General features: G+C 38.3%; 1 protein-coding gene across 7 annotated transcripts in view; it reads right to left on the minus strand.

Moving 5' to 3' along the window:
- LOC108750655 (tyrosine-protein phosphatase Lar-like) overlaps positions 1-16,769 on the minus strand; it is a 369,675-nt gene that overhangs the window by 176,464 nt on the left and 176,442 nt on the right. The window contains exon 1 of one of the 7 annotated variants that reach the window (XM_018490288.1): positions 9,387-9,636. The exons of 5 other annotated variants lie outside the window; for them this stretch is intronic. The gene's annotated coding sequence lies outside the window, so the exon portion shown is untranslated. Of the gene's footprint in view, positions 1-1,604; positions 1,795-9,386; positions 9,637-16,769 lie in introns of those variants that run through there. One more of the 7 variants, XM_018490289.1, reaches the window with a different exon arrangement.

Consider the following 16,769-nt stretch of genomic DNA (forward strand, 5'->3'; position numbering starts at 1 on the left):
ACGAGGGAGGGAGGGAGGGAGAGAAGAGGAGCGAGAGAGAGAGAGAGAGAGAGAGATGAGCGAAGCGGAAAAACACAAAGAAAAACGACGAAAGGGTTAGAGAAAATCGGAGTAAGAAGTAACAGGAGCTAGAACAAAAACGAAGTACGAAACGTGTTGGAACACTTTAATCGGACTGCAGTTACGAGTTCGAGTAGAGCATTGTGCCACCGAGTTTCTCGATAGTCTTCTATCGATGGAGTTTGAGGATGAGAACGTTGCCACTCTGTAACGATTCTGAAGAAAGTGATTCCCGTAAACAATCGTTTGTCACTTCTCTTCTTGAAACAAATCAAAAGCTAGTTTATTTTTCGTTCTCACCAATTATTTAATATCAAAATTAAAATTGTGTAAGATAATAACGTACAAATCGCGAAATTTCTATATTCTTATATTTTTCAATATATCTGGACTAATATGTTTCATTATTAAAATTGTTCTCTGTCCTGATGCGCGAAATGTGTCTTTAATTCTTAAAAAATTAACCAAGACATTAATAATAAATGATAAGAAGTATTATCTTATATTAGATTATAAAATCGACTTTCAATTGAAAGAAAAATAATTTTTGTAAGCGATGGAAAAATTAATGAAGCTGACCGAGATTTGACTTGAAACCCTTTGTATTTACATTTCTAGTCTTGTATTTAATAAAAAACCGTATGTTCACTGTTCCACTTTATACTTTTAATATTTCATCTTGCTTACATACATATTTAATTGGCCTTATGTAGTTTCGTACTCTTACTTAACTTCGTACGGCTTTTTATGCTCTTACGTGTCTAATTATTTAGATCTTTGCAGAGAAGAAAAGAAAATATTTGTTAACTTTTTGTACGGCTTTATACATGATAGATTAATTGCTGAATACTGATGTGTGTTTTTACGCGATCGAACATATTTATATTTATATCAAAAGAACAAACATTCTTATTCAGTATCAATAGCATAAATATATGTTCTTATTCAGAAAACTTTCATCCGAATAATTTTATCTCGACCAAATCAAAATATTTATATAGGTTGATATTATCGATCCCTATTAATACAAAACAACTTCAAGAGAGATTGGATGTTTCAACAATATTGAATACTGACCCATTTTGGCAATTGGAGACAAATAAGGAATAAAATAAGAAAATTTGATAAATTATGAATAAATTCATTTTATATATCGCATATATACACAGACGTGCTGTGAGAATTATTTTAGAATTTGATGTAAATCAGGGCATAGATAAATTAGTTAATTACTTTCGGATATATTATTATGATTTGTTTGTTATTTCTTTTGGAGTTATTAAATATGTGATATTTCGAATCAACCATTTTAAATTTAAATGTTAATTTGAACGAATAGATAAGTAGATACGCGCACATTTATTTAAGGTTTCAATAAATTATTCGGAATACGGATATTCTCGCGACAAATACATCCGCGTAGAGCGACAGAAACTATTCGATTCGTTCCGATAATCAAGCGAGTAGTCAAGCAGGATGAATAAATCCATCCCACCATCCGCATTCCGATAGGAGTATCTCGCGGGAATACTGGGGCGGTTTACCTTCGATTCTCGTATTTGTCTCGCGAAGGAGGTACTTCCCACTGCTTACAGCGACCTAACAGTTGCTTCAATCATTCGTCGTACTATTTCAATCACTTCGAACATTTCGCTATGATTTCGTTGTATAATGACATCGTTTATCTTTCATTCATATGACCGATTTTTATTAACGATTCTTCGTATATACGATCTTTCACACTTTCACAAGATCAGGATTTCGAGAAGAATCGATTTTTCCAACGCGAATTTTGCCTCGATAAGTGATTTTCTTAGTAACTTCCTTACGCAACGTTCTTACGTAAAGATGACGACTGGCACTCTAGACTTTGCAATTGTTCGCGGATGTTGTCATTTTCATTTCTGGCCACATATACATCAGTGCGTATGTAGATGTATCCGATATTCTCGAGATCTCCGATTATATAATCGACAAGGACACATAAACCAACGGAAAGGATAGAAAGAAGATAGAGAGGAGATTATATAGGAAAATAGTAAGGAGGCGGTGTGCGAAGGAAAGAGAAGGTAGACGAGTGCGAATAGAATCTTGAGAGCGGAGCATATCCTCCCGAACGAACGTCGGGAGGATATGGCGAGCGTGAGGGCGAGAAGTATGCAAATGCGAGAGTACATTTATCTCGGCACCACGCCCATGTATTTCCTGGGAGCTTCCGGACGCATTGTCGGGGACGAATCGAATACCCCCCCCCCCCCTGAGCGAACACCCTGCCGTCGGCAAACACACGCGCGAGCAAATACACGCTCACTCGTACGCGTACGCGTACGATAGTCTGTACGCGTATGTGCCACTGGTCCGATACTCCGGAGATTTACGAGCAAACTAGCCCGGTCCCCCGGGCTAATAGACCGGCAAGTTATGGGCCAATTCAATTTAATTTCGAAAATAAACAACCACCATTGGCGACGTCGGTCAATTTATTCCGAGGTCTCGCGAACCGGCCGCGATGCGGCTGTGCTCGGACATCGCCCGGGTTGTGGGCGTCGCATGTATAGTCGGAAAGTTTCCCGGTCACCCGCTTCATCATACAGCCAACGTTAAGCTTACTGAGGACCCTCATAAGCTGATACGTCAAGTTCCGTTCCAGATTTTCGCCGCGATAATAAGGGACTTAATTGAAGCATCGCCTAAAGCAACATTGTAAGTACCGTTTCGCGAATTTCTACATATATCGCGATATGCAATATTTATTTATATAGCAAATGATATTTGATGTTAGATATACGAGAATCGTAAATAATTTCATGTAAACCGAAATATCTGAATCGACCAAACAACGTGCACGCGTGGAAAATTATATAATACTTGTGTAAAATACATTTCAGCTTAACATTGAATAAAAGTAATTTTAAAAAGGTATTTGTAAATGTAATATTAATTAAATTTTACGTCGTAATCCTTAGACCACTTCCCGTAGTAAATAGTAACTACGTTACTCTTCCAAGTTTAACTTTTACATTTTGCGTAACAACGTGATATTGTTTTACGTAATACAAGCGCGATGAAAATTTTATCATCTACGAAGACAGTACCTACAGTATTTTTCCGAATATAGTTGACATAGTATAATCAAGATGATTGCAAATTTCAGAAGAAAAATATCAAACTATGCAATACGATTGATTCCGCAATGTTAGTATCGAATAAAGACAAATGAAAGAAAAAGGTAATAAATTCGGACATGCCCTTGTTACCAAGAAACAGCCAAGTTTAATGAATTATCGTTACTTAGTTCCTTGCAACGACAAGAAATCGATGCACGTTAAATTACGGAGTGGTAATAAAGCCGCGCGGGGTAGTAAAGCCGGCATGGCTCATTAAATTCTCTCGATAGTTTTCCCGACCCGATTTATCGATGCACGCGCGGCTTCGTACTCTACATTCTCGCCTAAAGTACTACCTAAGAATACGCATCCTACTGCTACAATAATAAAGTTGTACGTACTTTATCATCATAAACCGGAATAAACGGCAATTGATGATGATTTTAAGTAATATGTGTGTGTTTATTAAAAATAATATAATAAAGATAATCAATAAGATCAAATATTTTTCTTTCACTTTTTTCATGCCTTAAATTCATTTGCCGACAAAAATCAAGAAAAAGATATCTAATTACTTGTAAATTGTTTAATATATCTTTTTTATTATAAAATTCTTGTATATTCTAGACTTCTGATTATACACTTCCCACTGAATAACACCTTTTACATAAATAAAAAATATTTAATGAGTAATATAGTAGTTTTAAAATTTCGAAAAAAAATCGTTCTTTCCAATTTTTCCATTGATTCTCTAAGTTCCACTCTCAAGGAGGATAAAAAAAATTCGTTGAAAAAATTTACATGTGTTCGTAAAATCTATCATATTTGCTTCTTTCTGAAAAGAAAATAATTTGAGTTTTCTTTCTGCAATTTGTGAAGAAAACGATTTTTTTTTTAAACTATTATGAATAATATTTCTTTAATAATTTACGAATACTGGTTCTTAATTTTTGTGGTAAACAATTATTTTCCTCCAGGAATAATCCCTCCTTTTTTCTCGAAGAAATCGCAATATTGGCCGCCGCCAATAATGGAATTGACGTGATAATTTAAAGATATCCTGCATACGCATTATACACTTCATATACGAGCCATTGCTACTTCGGTAACCACATGATTTAGCCGGTCAAATGATGAATGTACCGCACCTCAACCGCTAAATTACGATGCAAATTGTACGGATTCCGTGCGTCATTTTCACACGAGTTGCATTTCATTGCAACTTTCTCGCAAGTGAAATTGGAAAACTGCATCGTGAATTATACGTTAATTGCATGTGGCTCTCTGTGAAGCTTGCATACTGATATCGTCCGCAAAATTGCAAACTTTTACGTGATAACACGCAGAACACGATTGAAAGCCGAATGAGATACTATTCGGAAAATCGCGCTCTATATCGCTCTGTATAAAAAAGATTATAATGCAAGGCAGCCTGTTAATATCGTCCGCATATTTTACAAAGAAGAAAGACAAAGAACGCTCTTTCAGCGTTTGTTTGATTAACAGCAATTTTCTCATTATCAGCCCGGAGTGTCCGTTCGATCGAGTACTTCAAGTGGATTACGCTTCGTACACAAACTCGGTTTCTTTCTTTTGTCACTTTGGGGCAAACAGCGGCGCCGGTCCATTATTGGATGCCGATATTCATCGTGCCTGACCTGTCGATAGATTCACGAGCATCTGCTATCTTGGCCCAGCACGTACCATATTCCCCCGTAATCGCGCTGTTACAGCGACTACGTTGATCGCCATACGTGTAATTGGGTCTCTAAGACCATGTATCGGGATACAGTTCCGTTCTGTCCGATTTCGTATCCGCTGGCATCGTAAATATGCAGTTTCCATGCAAATACGCGTTGACACGAGCGTGATCGTGGTTGCCGTAAATACATAAAATAATAACAGATATTTTCGAGATAATCTACAAATATAGACAGCGTGTACGTTTGTAAAAATTAATTTCTTGTTAGTACGATTGAAATGTTTTCCGATGTTAAAATGATCTCAATATCAAAGATAAATAACAATAATAATATAAAATATGAATTATGAAATTAGTTTAACTTTCTTCAACTGTATACATATATATATATATAAAGCTCTTTGCGGCATACATCGTTCAAACGAACCAATCAGAGAGAGGGGGGGGCGGGGGGGGGTAGAGCTTTTGAACTGCATCTTTCGCGCATTTTCTTTGATAAAAGACAGTCAGAATGCGAATTCTTCTGCGATCGGGGTCAAAGAACGAGGTAGACGAATTCAAGGCATTCATACGAAAATATAGTTCGTGAACTAGCGGATTGCATCGGTAAAAGGAATAAAACGCAATCAATCCACTTTTCTATAAATCGTTTAAATTGGGCACTATAATATCAGATGTAAATAAAAGCGTTGCTCGTTCATTGTTAATGTCATGATTTGTCGAAATTTATCCGATTGATAAATCTTCTGTATTCCGTTCATCTCAATATCCACCAATGGATTTATAATAAAAAAGTATATACTTAAAATCGAATAACATTCCAGATATTAAATGTTTTCTAGCAAACGTTATAAGTATTTATTACTGTTATTACTATTTAAAAAAAATATACGCAATTCTTAGCAATTTTTCGGTAAAAAGTTTTTCTTTGAATCAATTTAGTTAATTTGCAAATTATGATGCAAAATCAAATTAAATGGTTTACAAGAATTGCGTCTTTTTCGTATTTATTTGATATTTAAGACAGAAGACAAGTAAAGACGTTCAGCGAAAAGTGTGTAGACGGAGAAGTTAGAGAAAAAGGAAGCCTCTGTGTGTGCGGTCAGATTACCATGTATCCAATTACATCCCTACGACAGACGCCGAAACGCTTAACAAGTGCAAACTATGGCTTCATACATTTATTTCCAGTCCCGGTCACAAGTAAAACCCAAAGGCAAAAATAAAATGTTCCCATATGTTCAACTAACTTTCCAATTAACGTATCGATTGGAAATATAAATTTGTACTTCTGCGTATAAAATTATTACAGTCTCTGGCTACATAAATTTTACAATTCAATGTGTATTCTCGTAGTATTCGCGCTGCATCATATGAAACATCATCCATTATTATATACAACAATTAATCATTTTTATTTATTTAATAGATAGGTATGTATATTTTTAATTGACGTGCGTATGTATTCAGCATTGCCTCGCGGTTAAAATGAAATATAAGAAGTACTTTCTAGTTTCTTTGATCAATTATCAATATTATTATCTGTTACTCGAAATGAATATTGCGCATAACATTCAAATATTGTCTAACGATTTCGCACGTTGATTTTCAGCTATTTTCGGGGAATATACGCTGCATTAATGTAATCTAAATGACGAATGATGCAGGAGTAAGATACCGCGAAACCTATATTAACAAAATTATTTCCTCGATATTCAATTGTGTATTCGATGAGAGATTTACGTTGCCGTCTTGGGAGCTTACCGAAATCAAAACTTAATTTACAGCTCATTCGAACGCATCGAGATAATTAACATCAAATATCGAAAAGTCGCGAAAGATAGCCGTGATTTGATTAAATTCTCGTTAAAAATGGATTCAGATGTAACTCAAGGAGTTCATCGTGTGGATCATGCGAGTGAAATTCTCTGGAAAACGTCACGTTGCAACGTGGCGGAAAATTTGATTTTGCTAATGGGATCTTTCATCCCGCGGGCGGGGGGGGGGGGGCGTTACATCCCGCAGAAAATACTTGGCGGAGTAAAATCGTGTAGTTTCGAACAATCTCGACATTAATTCTACCTGCGCCGGCCGGGCTCTCTCTCTCTTTCTCTCTCTCTCTCTCTCTCTCTGCCGCATGCTTATATTATAGAAATATTTTCTATAAAGCGCGCTCCCCGGCACAATAGCAGCCACACTGGAAGTGAAAATACTTTGTCTTGTTTTCAAAGGGACTTAATATTTATCATAGCGAACGCTTAAAAGACTGTTGCCGACAGGTCGCATAATTTAAGTGTTCTCTCCACTCACGCTATTTTGCATGCTGTCTCGTCCAAGTGTGCCGCGCATAGTTTCATATCGAAGGCGTTCTCGTTCGCGGCCGGAATCGATAGTTTTTGCGAATGCTGGAAATGCATATTCGCGACTATCGCCCATCCGATCGCAACCGGTCTATTTAAAGGGGTTTATTCCCTTTCGTTTTATATATATATATATATATGTACATGAGAAAGAGATAACGCGGTATATCATTTTGTTCTATCTCGTAGTTTATTATTTGTACAAGAATATAAAATGGAGAATAATAAAGGGCAAAATTGTTATCTATGTCCTACCTATTTTATAAAAAAAAAAAAACCTGTTTTTCTTTTTCCGGTGAATTTTATTTATATTGTTGCATTTATTTTGTATTTTTTGTTTTCAAACAACACGCAAGTGTTTTATTAGAATACAAGTTCTTTTTATTTACTATTTAAAATGTTTTGTTATATAATTTTTTGTAATTCAATCCACAATTATCAATTTCTCCATCGAATAACGATATCGTTTCATGTATGAATGGTAACGTTAATATTTGCGCTATTTTCCTGTGATTTTCATATTATTCGCAAACACTTTTTTTTCAGCTACCGCGAGAACACTGGATCGTTGATGTGAAAAAATAACATTTCGTGCGATGCACGCTATAGTTCTGTGTAATCACGCTTATTGTTACGACAGACCGATTTATTTTCCCGCGTATGTACTTTTCTACAGAGCAAAAACGTCCGCGAATCTAATTAATAAAACAAATGCGCCTTTTATGTTCTCCGTACGTCTGTCTATCGCGCGGAGAATTAATCCTCGTACGAAACTCGTCGCGAAAATTAAAAGTACACCCCTCATCGCTATCCGTCTCGCTAATAAATTACGCGTCTGATTAACGGCACAGCCGCTCAACTGATCGATTGTGAAAACTGATAACCGTGCGAATAATCTGTATGGATAAATTAACTATCACGGAAAGGTGTCTCAACTTGAGAACATCACGTGATGTAAGGACGGAAGTGCTCTATTCTTGGCGCTAAGGAGCTTCCTCGTTTACCACACATTATTATTATATATTATTTGATTTAATTTACTTAAACCTTTTTAGGACTGAAGATTGTTCTGTCATGTCGCACGATGGATTTTTATAGCTTGCGGTACTTTTTACCTGCGTTTGCGGACAGCGAGTATGTTGGAACTCGCGTGTCTCGCGTGGTACACTTAAACGGCTTTTTAACATTCGTCGCGTGTACGCTTTTGCGTTTGTGTGAATGTTGAGGCAGTGCTCCATGCAAAAAAATACACACGTACTCTTGACTAACTATACGTAAGTCAGAAAGCTTTACAAAACTGCACAATACATACGTATATGTATACATAGTGTCGTAGATTATCTGTACTCTCGTCTATGTGCGAATTTTTTGAACAAGTTGACTTTCTCGTAACAAAAATACCGAAGTATATAGAGAGCTCTACATCGTAAACAATTGATAAGTTGAAAATAAATACATATATAAACAAAAATTGCGGAGGGGAGAGGGATAAATTAAAAACTTTTATTATTTCCTCCTGTATTTCTGTGTATTTTTAATTTTAAATCAGATACCTTATAAATTACCTTAAGATAAGCCCAGTTTTTGTAGATAACACATCAAAGTCGTTATTCGGTGATATATCTCGAATTTATAATAGTGAGCTAATCATAAAGCGTGTCTAAACCGTAAAACTCTGTATATATGTAATCTTGTCACGTAAATACGTAAATTTATTGCACAGCTACGATAAATTTATTGTGCAGCTGCGAAAAAAAGACAAAATTAAGTGGATGTAAAAGATTTTACTATAGTAAAAATAAAAAAGTAAAAGATTTTATATATATACACAAATTCACATTAAATACTTGTACTCCGAGGTATTTCGTCTTTCAACTAATTTACTTTAATGTAATTTTGCAATATAAATCTAGCTAGTTGATGTATATGAATGGCCGTCTAATGTAACAAAATTCTATATCGCAATTTGTTTAGATTCTAAAGAAACAATAGCAGTGACGTAGCGAATTTATGAAAATTTCATCAATTTCGCTTTCGAGAGGCGCTTTCGAAGAAAAACTTATTATCATATTCATTATCGACAGAAGTTTTCGCTCCCATGCAAAAATTGCGTCCGCATAAGCTCTCGTTCAAGTACAGGAATATTAATGTACTTACATTGTGAATATGAGTACAAAGAGGACATCGGCGCGATAAGCGGCGGATCGATAGGGCTGGGAACAAGTCGTTCGTATGATAAAGTACTAAATTGCAACCGCGGCAATATTTCATAACGTATCCACGCCGGTGCCATTATCGCGCTCCACGGATTGTATGTGTGCGAACATTTTCGAATCAATTAAGTGCACTCCGTGAAAATCGTGAAAGTCGTGCGAAAAATAGATCTCGTTCGTGGAAAATAATACCGCTGGCGAGCTGTTGACGAAAAAACATCGCGTGATAATATTCCACTTGTGATTACGCGAAATTTCCCTTCATAAGAGATCGTTTGTATATATTTCCAACTGGTGATATAATTTTGCGTTTGCACGCTTATATCGGAGTAGCAGAGAGAGAGAGAGAGAGAGGGAGAGAGAGAGAGAGAGAGGGAGAGAAGAAAAACATAAACCGAGCATCAAAAGCGCATAATTTCGACTTAACACGGACGCCACTCGAAAGAGCTCTTGCTTCGTTATTGGCAATAAACCTCAACCTGTTCTTTGCATGTACATGATTTCGCACGCGCACGCGCGGCCTCTCCTATGTTAGCTGGGCAATTCGTGCGACATCGAACGGAGGTGCATTTAACTCTGCCGCACGTGTGCAAGCGCACCAGAGCCATTGAGATAAAACGCGCAGTAAATAAACAAGGCCGCCCGCGCAATTATTTGCGACAAGAAATATCGAATCGGTGGTGGGAAAGCTAACCGGACGTACATTCCCGTACATATGTTTAAATGATGCGAATATACAGATATATAGCAACAAGATAATGCGTATACGTGATTGTCATACACGCCTTGACATCCAACTCAGTTTCAGCTTGTAAATGTTATTATATTCATGTTAAGCATTCGCGATCATTGTCGTATTCATTGTTTTATTCATTTGTATTTATTCACATTCGTTTACTCGATCTAAACCCGGCTTCAGCATACGTTACGTACAAAAATTCTTTTGCCTATCATTCCCCTGTTTATTTTAGTATTGTATAATCGTTCATGTAATCGTTGCATAAAAAACTTGTAATTTAAGACCGACACTTTTAAAATAACATTCTTTAAGTTTTATCGCGGTAATAAATATACGAGTATAATTTGAAACAATAATATAATATTATATCGAGTTGAATAATAAGTTTATTACAGTGTCAGAGTATGATTACATTTCCTCGTTATGGATTGGAATAATGATAATTTGCTACCGGACTATCGAAAGTACATTTATCGAATCCCAATTGAATTTGGTTATTATTAAATTAAAATAATTATAATTTGTTGTTGGGCTATTCGAAATACATTTATCGAATCAAACTGAATTCAATCGCTGTTAAATTAATATGAGATGTACAAAACATAAAGAGAGAGATAATAACTTGAGATAGAATTTTTGTAAAAAATCTCGCTTCTTTTCTTGTCTTTTCAATCGTCCTTCACGAAATTGCCCTCGATAAGAAGTTTCGTGATCTAAATAATGAAAGGAGATATCTCACGTAACAGAATGAACTAGGAATCGGGGATTAAAGAGTTCCATCGTACCACAAGACGAGATGTCAGATCGTGGACGGCGGTAGGAAATCGTCCAAGTTTCCAGGTCAATAGGGCGTATCAAGGAGGGGCGACTCAAGAGGGCCGGTCAGGAAATGCAAAGAGTGTAAGGAAGAAAAAGAAGAGGTGCGGACGAAGAGGAACCCGAGAATCGGCATGAAGGAGTGGCAGAGTTTCTCTCTTGAGAGAGAGAGAGAGAGAGAGAGAGAGAGAGAGAGAGAAGGAGGAGGAAAAAGGAGAGACGAAGAGAATAGAGGAACAATTGAATCAGCGAAATCAAGCTGCCGCGATCGAAAGAGCTGGTACGCGCTCGAGCGCAATCACGACCACTCGCGAATTTAAATGCCACCCCGTACAAGTCAACGTGCTCGACCACGCGGCCGCCAGAGACTGGAAAGGGACGGGAAATTTAACGGATGTACGTGTGACACGACGCGCTGCATCTCCGGGCGAACGAAGTGCACCGCCAATCGCCATCTCCGGAGAGATGCATATCCGCTCGAGTTCGCCGCTGGCTCGTCCGGCGTCCTATGCGAGCTATCAAGATCTAAATTATACGAATAGATCCGTTTTTTTCCTACGATTTCTTTTTATTTTCCTTCCGCTGAATTGAATTATACGTGAACAATCGTGAATACGTGAGAATTAGAAATGAAACACGTCGAAATAAATAAATTTAGTTAACGTTAATATATTTTGTGTAACAGCAGGCACGTCTTAGATGAAATTCAACGTTAGGTACTCAATATCGTTAACCTGCTGTGCTTGCAATGCAAATCGTGATTCGTGCCTTAATATAATTTGCATTTCATCGGTCAATTTGGACAGGCGTGACGCTACGTTATTTTTCCAAAGTATCGTAAACGCAAAGTCTCTCTCGTGCGTTTTCTCACATTTTATTTACAGTTTACATGTAATTGACGTATCGTAAAATGCAATATCGTGCAAAGGATACGTTTTTCTTTTTCTTTTTTTTTTTTTAAATATAAAATAATTATCAAGAAAGAAATATATCGCGTGTTTCACAACTACTTAGCAATTATACTAAATAAAACATCGTCGAACATTTTAATCACGTATGGTTAATATAATCTTCAAAGGTGCGTGATGTGCAATAATTGCAGTTGTAACCATAATCGTAAGAATTTCGAGAGTCACGGCTTAACGAGCGCGCTCGCTAAAAATATCCAGCTTTAGTCTTCACGATTCTCTTACGCGTCGTTTATACGAACTTAATTTCCAGTCAAAATAATCCGTTTATTTCTACCGGATAGTAGTTGACGATCGTCGATCGATTCAGCCATCCGAATTAAAGACGTATCAAGAGCCAAATTTAGCTCTAACATTTACCGGATATCCGGGAGGAAGTTAATCCTTCGATGCGAAATTATACGTCGTCGCAGCGCGTAATCGGACAATCGAGAGACTCGATTTTACTCGATCGAGTGGACTATCAACCTGCGAGCGCGCGTACCCGATCGATCGGACTCAAATTTAATCTTCTAATCCGCGAGCGGAGAAGAATATCTCGAGAGAGAAAAAGAAGGATAGAGAAGCTGTGCACAGCAGGCATGGGCAGTTCCTTGTTTTAGTCACCGTGTGCAGCTTTTTCGTGACGGCATGGCCGAAGTCGGTAGCGTCGACAATTCTCCATCGACTCACTTTTAACGGAATTGGACGGCTCGCTCGGATTTTACGAGACGCCTAGCTCTGTCTTCTCTTCCGTGTACGGCGTACGCTCGGATCCCGGGAAAATAGAGAAAAATACGGGGAAATATATCGGCAAAGCCGTTCCGCTCACGCGCACACGCCAGCTCCGAGACGCGCATATTGAGCCAACATCTCATCTCGACAGACGTATGAGACGTTTATACGATATCTAGGTACATTTAGGACTGGCTCAACTTAACTCTTGGATATATTCGATATGCCAGCATGCATCCTACATACATAAACGAAGTACATCGAGGAGTTTGCGAAGAACAAAAAATGCTGCCTCGCACGTAGAATAAATTCACTTCTTGGTTAAACGTTCATAATCACTCCGTTTATCCATCATGCATGCGTGCATCATGCATTAGCGTTGAAGTGGATAAAAATCGCCTTAATTAATCATCCCGATATAATATGTGCAGCTGTAAGTACAGAAAAACGGAGAGAGAGTTGTTTTTAAAAAAAAGCCTTAAGTCGCTTCACTATTTCCCTATCACAAGACGAGAGTGGTCGATGTGATTTTCCTTTATTCATCAACTTATCAAACGGCAGGAAGGTATCCTCAGAATGGATATACCGAAGCGGAAATATAGGTCACCGACGAGAGAACGCGGACGATTTACCGTACCATTGAGTTTTGTTCCCCCTGTTTTCTACTATTTGAATTACGAAAGTAATTCGATTAGAGTCCAAAAGGTACATACGTACGTACAACGTCGAACCCCGCGTTACTAGGCGGAGCGGAAACCAGAAAACGCGATTGCGAAACGGCCTTTGCGAAAGAATTTCTGCGTGCGAATGGCACCGCCCGCGCACGCAGATTTCTACTTGAAAAATGGCAGGCGTCTCTAGAAAATAGTGAAAAAAAGGCAGCGCTTTTTTATTCGCATCAGTGTTTCGCCGCGAGTGGAACACTCTGGCATGTACATTTGTCGGACGTCACAGCGTGCCGCGCGCAATTTCCGCGGGCGACCACTCGAAATTTTTCTCCCCAGCCGAGCCGGAGACCGGCCGCGCTAGACCGGCTGGACAGAACGAACGTACTTAATACGTAACGCAAATCGGGGAAGTGAGCAGTGATTCGTGGCAGGGGTACGTGGTAACTTCGCGCTGCCTCCCTCAGCCCCGGTCATGGATACCATGCAGCCGTGCGTTATTTCGGTCAGTTACTGGTCGGTAGCATGCAAACCGCTCGCAATTACTCCGCTTTCTAATCTAGTTCTGGACGTCCTACCGCCGCGCCGATCTAACGACCAAATCACGTGACCTCCAGCCGAAGGATCGAGGGTAAGTTAAAACATGCCATAACACGAGCCGTACCGTTCCTTCGCTTCTCTGCTCTCGCAATACGATACTCGTGTTCTTTCGCAGTTATGAAAGAATTTTCCTATTGCGCGAAATGTATTGATGTTAAAAGATGAGAACCTCTCATTCATTTCGGTCTTTATTTATTCCTTCCCGTAGGTAATTTACTTTATTTCTACCCTTACACTCCAATGTTATAAATCTCAAAAGGTATCAGATACACACAGCACAAAGCTCCGATCAAGTTCCCAGGGAGTTCCCAGGGATTTGGCTGAGCTCTCTCGGGGAGCTTGTAAAATTTGACAAAACAAACTCTCATGGAGTTCATATTATTGAGCTATTGTACTTCTAGGGAGCTTATCAAAATTCGACTAAATAAATTCTCAAGCCAGTCGATACAAATTAAAAATAACATAACGTCAATGTTATAATTTCGCACTTCACAATAACATAACTGTTATGTAACACTATGTGTGTGTATTATATTACATTTATATTGTGTAGAGTACCAAAGTATAACATTACTTTCAGTTTGTATCGACTGGGAGGAAATTCATTTTGCTGAGCTCTCGAAGAGCTTAAAAAGAGCGTTCCCTGCGAACCAAAATGAAACTCCCAGGGAACTCTCAAAAGCGGACATAGAAGTTCCCAGGGAGTTCTTTTTGAAACTTAAATGAAGCTAAACTACAAAAATTTTATGAGTGTGGCAACCTCATGCTGTGTGGGAATATATTAAATTACAAAATACGCGTTATTATACTATATTTATTATAATAAATCTACTGCGTTCTAACTGTTTGCAAATTAAAAATGGAAAATAAAGTTGTTATAAAATTATTAATTTCGCCGAAAAGAACATAATATGTAATTGAAGAAATTTTAAGGTCCGTTGAACATCACCAGACTATCAATTATCTAAATCCACTTAATCCGCGGGTAATCGACCGCTGCGGCTCTTTAATCTTAGCGTTAAAGAATTCGCGAGTAACTTTTTAAATCCATCGCGTTGCTTTGTCGCACGGGGAAACTACGGACAAACTCCATCTTCGGGAAACATTGCTTTCGGGCGAACGGACGATCGGGTGTACTTCCTGCTTCCGATCGCGATTCTGCACGTGGACATTGAAGTTTTACGGAGCGTGAACGAAATACGTTGAGAGTGACGTAGGGGAGGTTAGAGGGGGTGGGACGGGCTGAATCGAGCCGACTTTCGCGTCGACGGTGATATTATAGATTCTCTTGAAGAGAAGGTAAGGTTACTGCCTGGCGGCGATGAATCAAGTACCACTACGAGAAACGAAGGAATATTTCTATCCGATGAATGTGACGGAGCGGTTCGAGATTATCGACGAGGATAAGAAAAGAAAAGACATCGTAAAAGGAAGTGCCAATTTCAATCAGGAGAATAAACAGTGAATCGTGCAATGGATATTACAAGGTGTCTCATAGTTTCTATCCGCATTCTGTTCTCCCGGAGTATCTCTATTCATCGGATTATTCGTATCTCCATAACTATTGATATCGATTTGTGCCGCTATTAACTTGAAATTGCATCGAATGCTGTTATATTTCGTACACTATAGAATACTGAATAGTAACATGAGATGTTTACCGAATCGTAATGCAAGATATGAGATATTTAATGTATAATGCATCAGCTGAACACTCAGAATTTTTATGACATTTTTCTGTAAATTCTGCAAGAGATAGCGTCACTGACTGTATAATTTCATCGATGCAATTTAAAAATTCATGCAATTAGAGGGTTAGAGGAATGCCGCGAAGTTTGCCGCGTGTTCCATTCTAGAGGAGAGTCAACGTTACTGGATTTAAAAGTTCCGAAAATTCCTTCCGGTCTGTTGTTTTAATGGAATTAAGAAATCGTTTTATGCGTTTGCAAACACAGTGGGTCTCTTTAACCGGAATTTCCGGCAGACCGGGCGCATTTGCGTAAAATAAAAATGTATTACGACCACCAGCGGAAGACTTTAACGTAAAATAACATTAAAAGTTTTCGATGTTATTCTGTTGAAAGAGATCGTATCGCAGATAATATTATATCACTAAATTATTTCATCTTGCGCTATGGTGGGAAAGAAAACAACTGGCTAGCATTATCTGTCTCTTTTATACGCGTACATGTGGAACACTTCACGAAACAAATTTCATCACGTAACGCGCGAAATTATTTCACACACGCGACGAAGAATAACTAAAATTCCTGTAACCGTATCTGGTGTCGCGGGAAAATGCAGCATACCGCTAATATAAAACAGAAACTCGACCGGTCCCCCTCGCCCTTTCCTCACCTTCTAACGCTGAATCATAATAGTTTTCGTCGGAAATTCATGTTCTAAAAATGCGCCACGCTATCCATAAAGTCCGCCAGTCGTGAAAATTCGGGAGCGACTACAGCCGACGTGTACAAATATGTGCCTGGTATACCGAATTCCGAGTGAAAGCACTAAAAGAAATTTATTCATAGCCCGCATCTATCCGCGGGATAACATCTTTCGGAGGTACGCTTCAAGAAATATATACGTCCGCGAAAACGTCACGCGTTCGCACTCGCATCCTGGTTGTCGCGACGATCGATCGACAACCTGGATTCTTCTACAATCTCTTTCTAGAATCTATGAATATTCAGTGGGAGAGGGGTGTTTCCCTCCCGTTTTATGTCCATACTTTTTGCAGGGTAGTCAATTCATAATCTCTCTCTCCCTCCCTCCCTCCCTCTCTCTCTCTCTCTCTCTCTCTCTCTCTCTCTCTCTCTCTC

The sequence above is a fragment of the Trachymyrmex septentrionalis genome, unplaced genomic scaffold, assembly GCF_001594115.1.
Source record: "Trachymyrmex septentrionalis isolate Tsep2-gDNA-1 unplaced genomic scaffold, Tsep1.0 scaffold37, whole genome shotgun sequence".
NCBI classification, from domain to species: Eukaryota; Metazoa; Arthropoda; class Insecta; order Hymenoptera; family Formicidae; genus Trachymyrmex; species Trachymyrmex septentrionalis.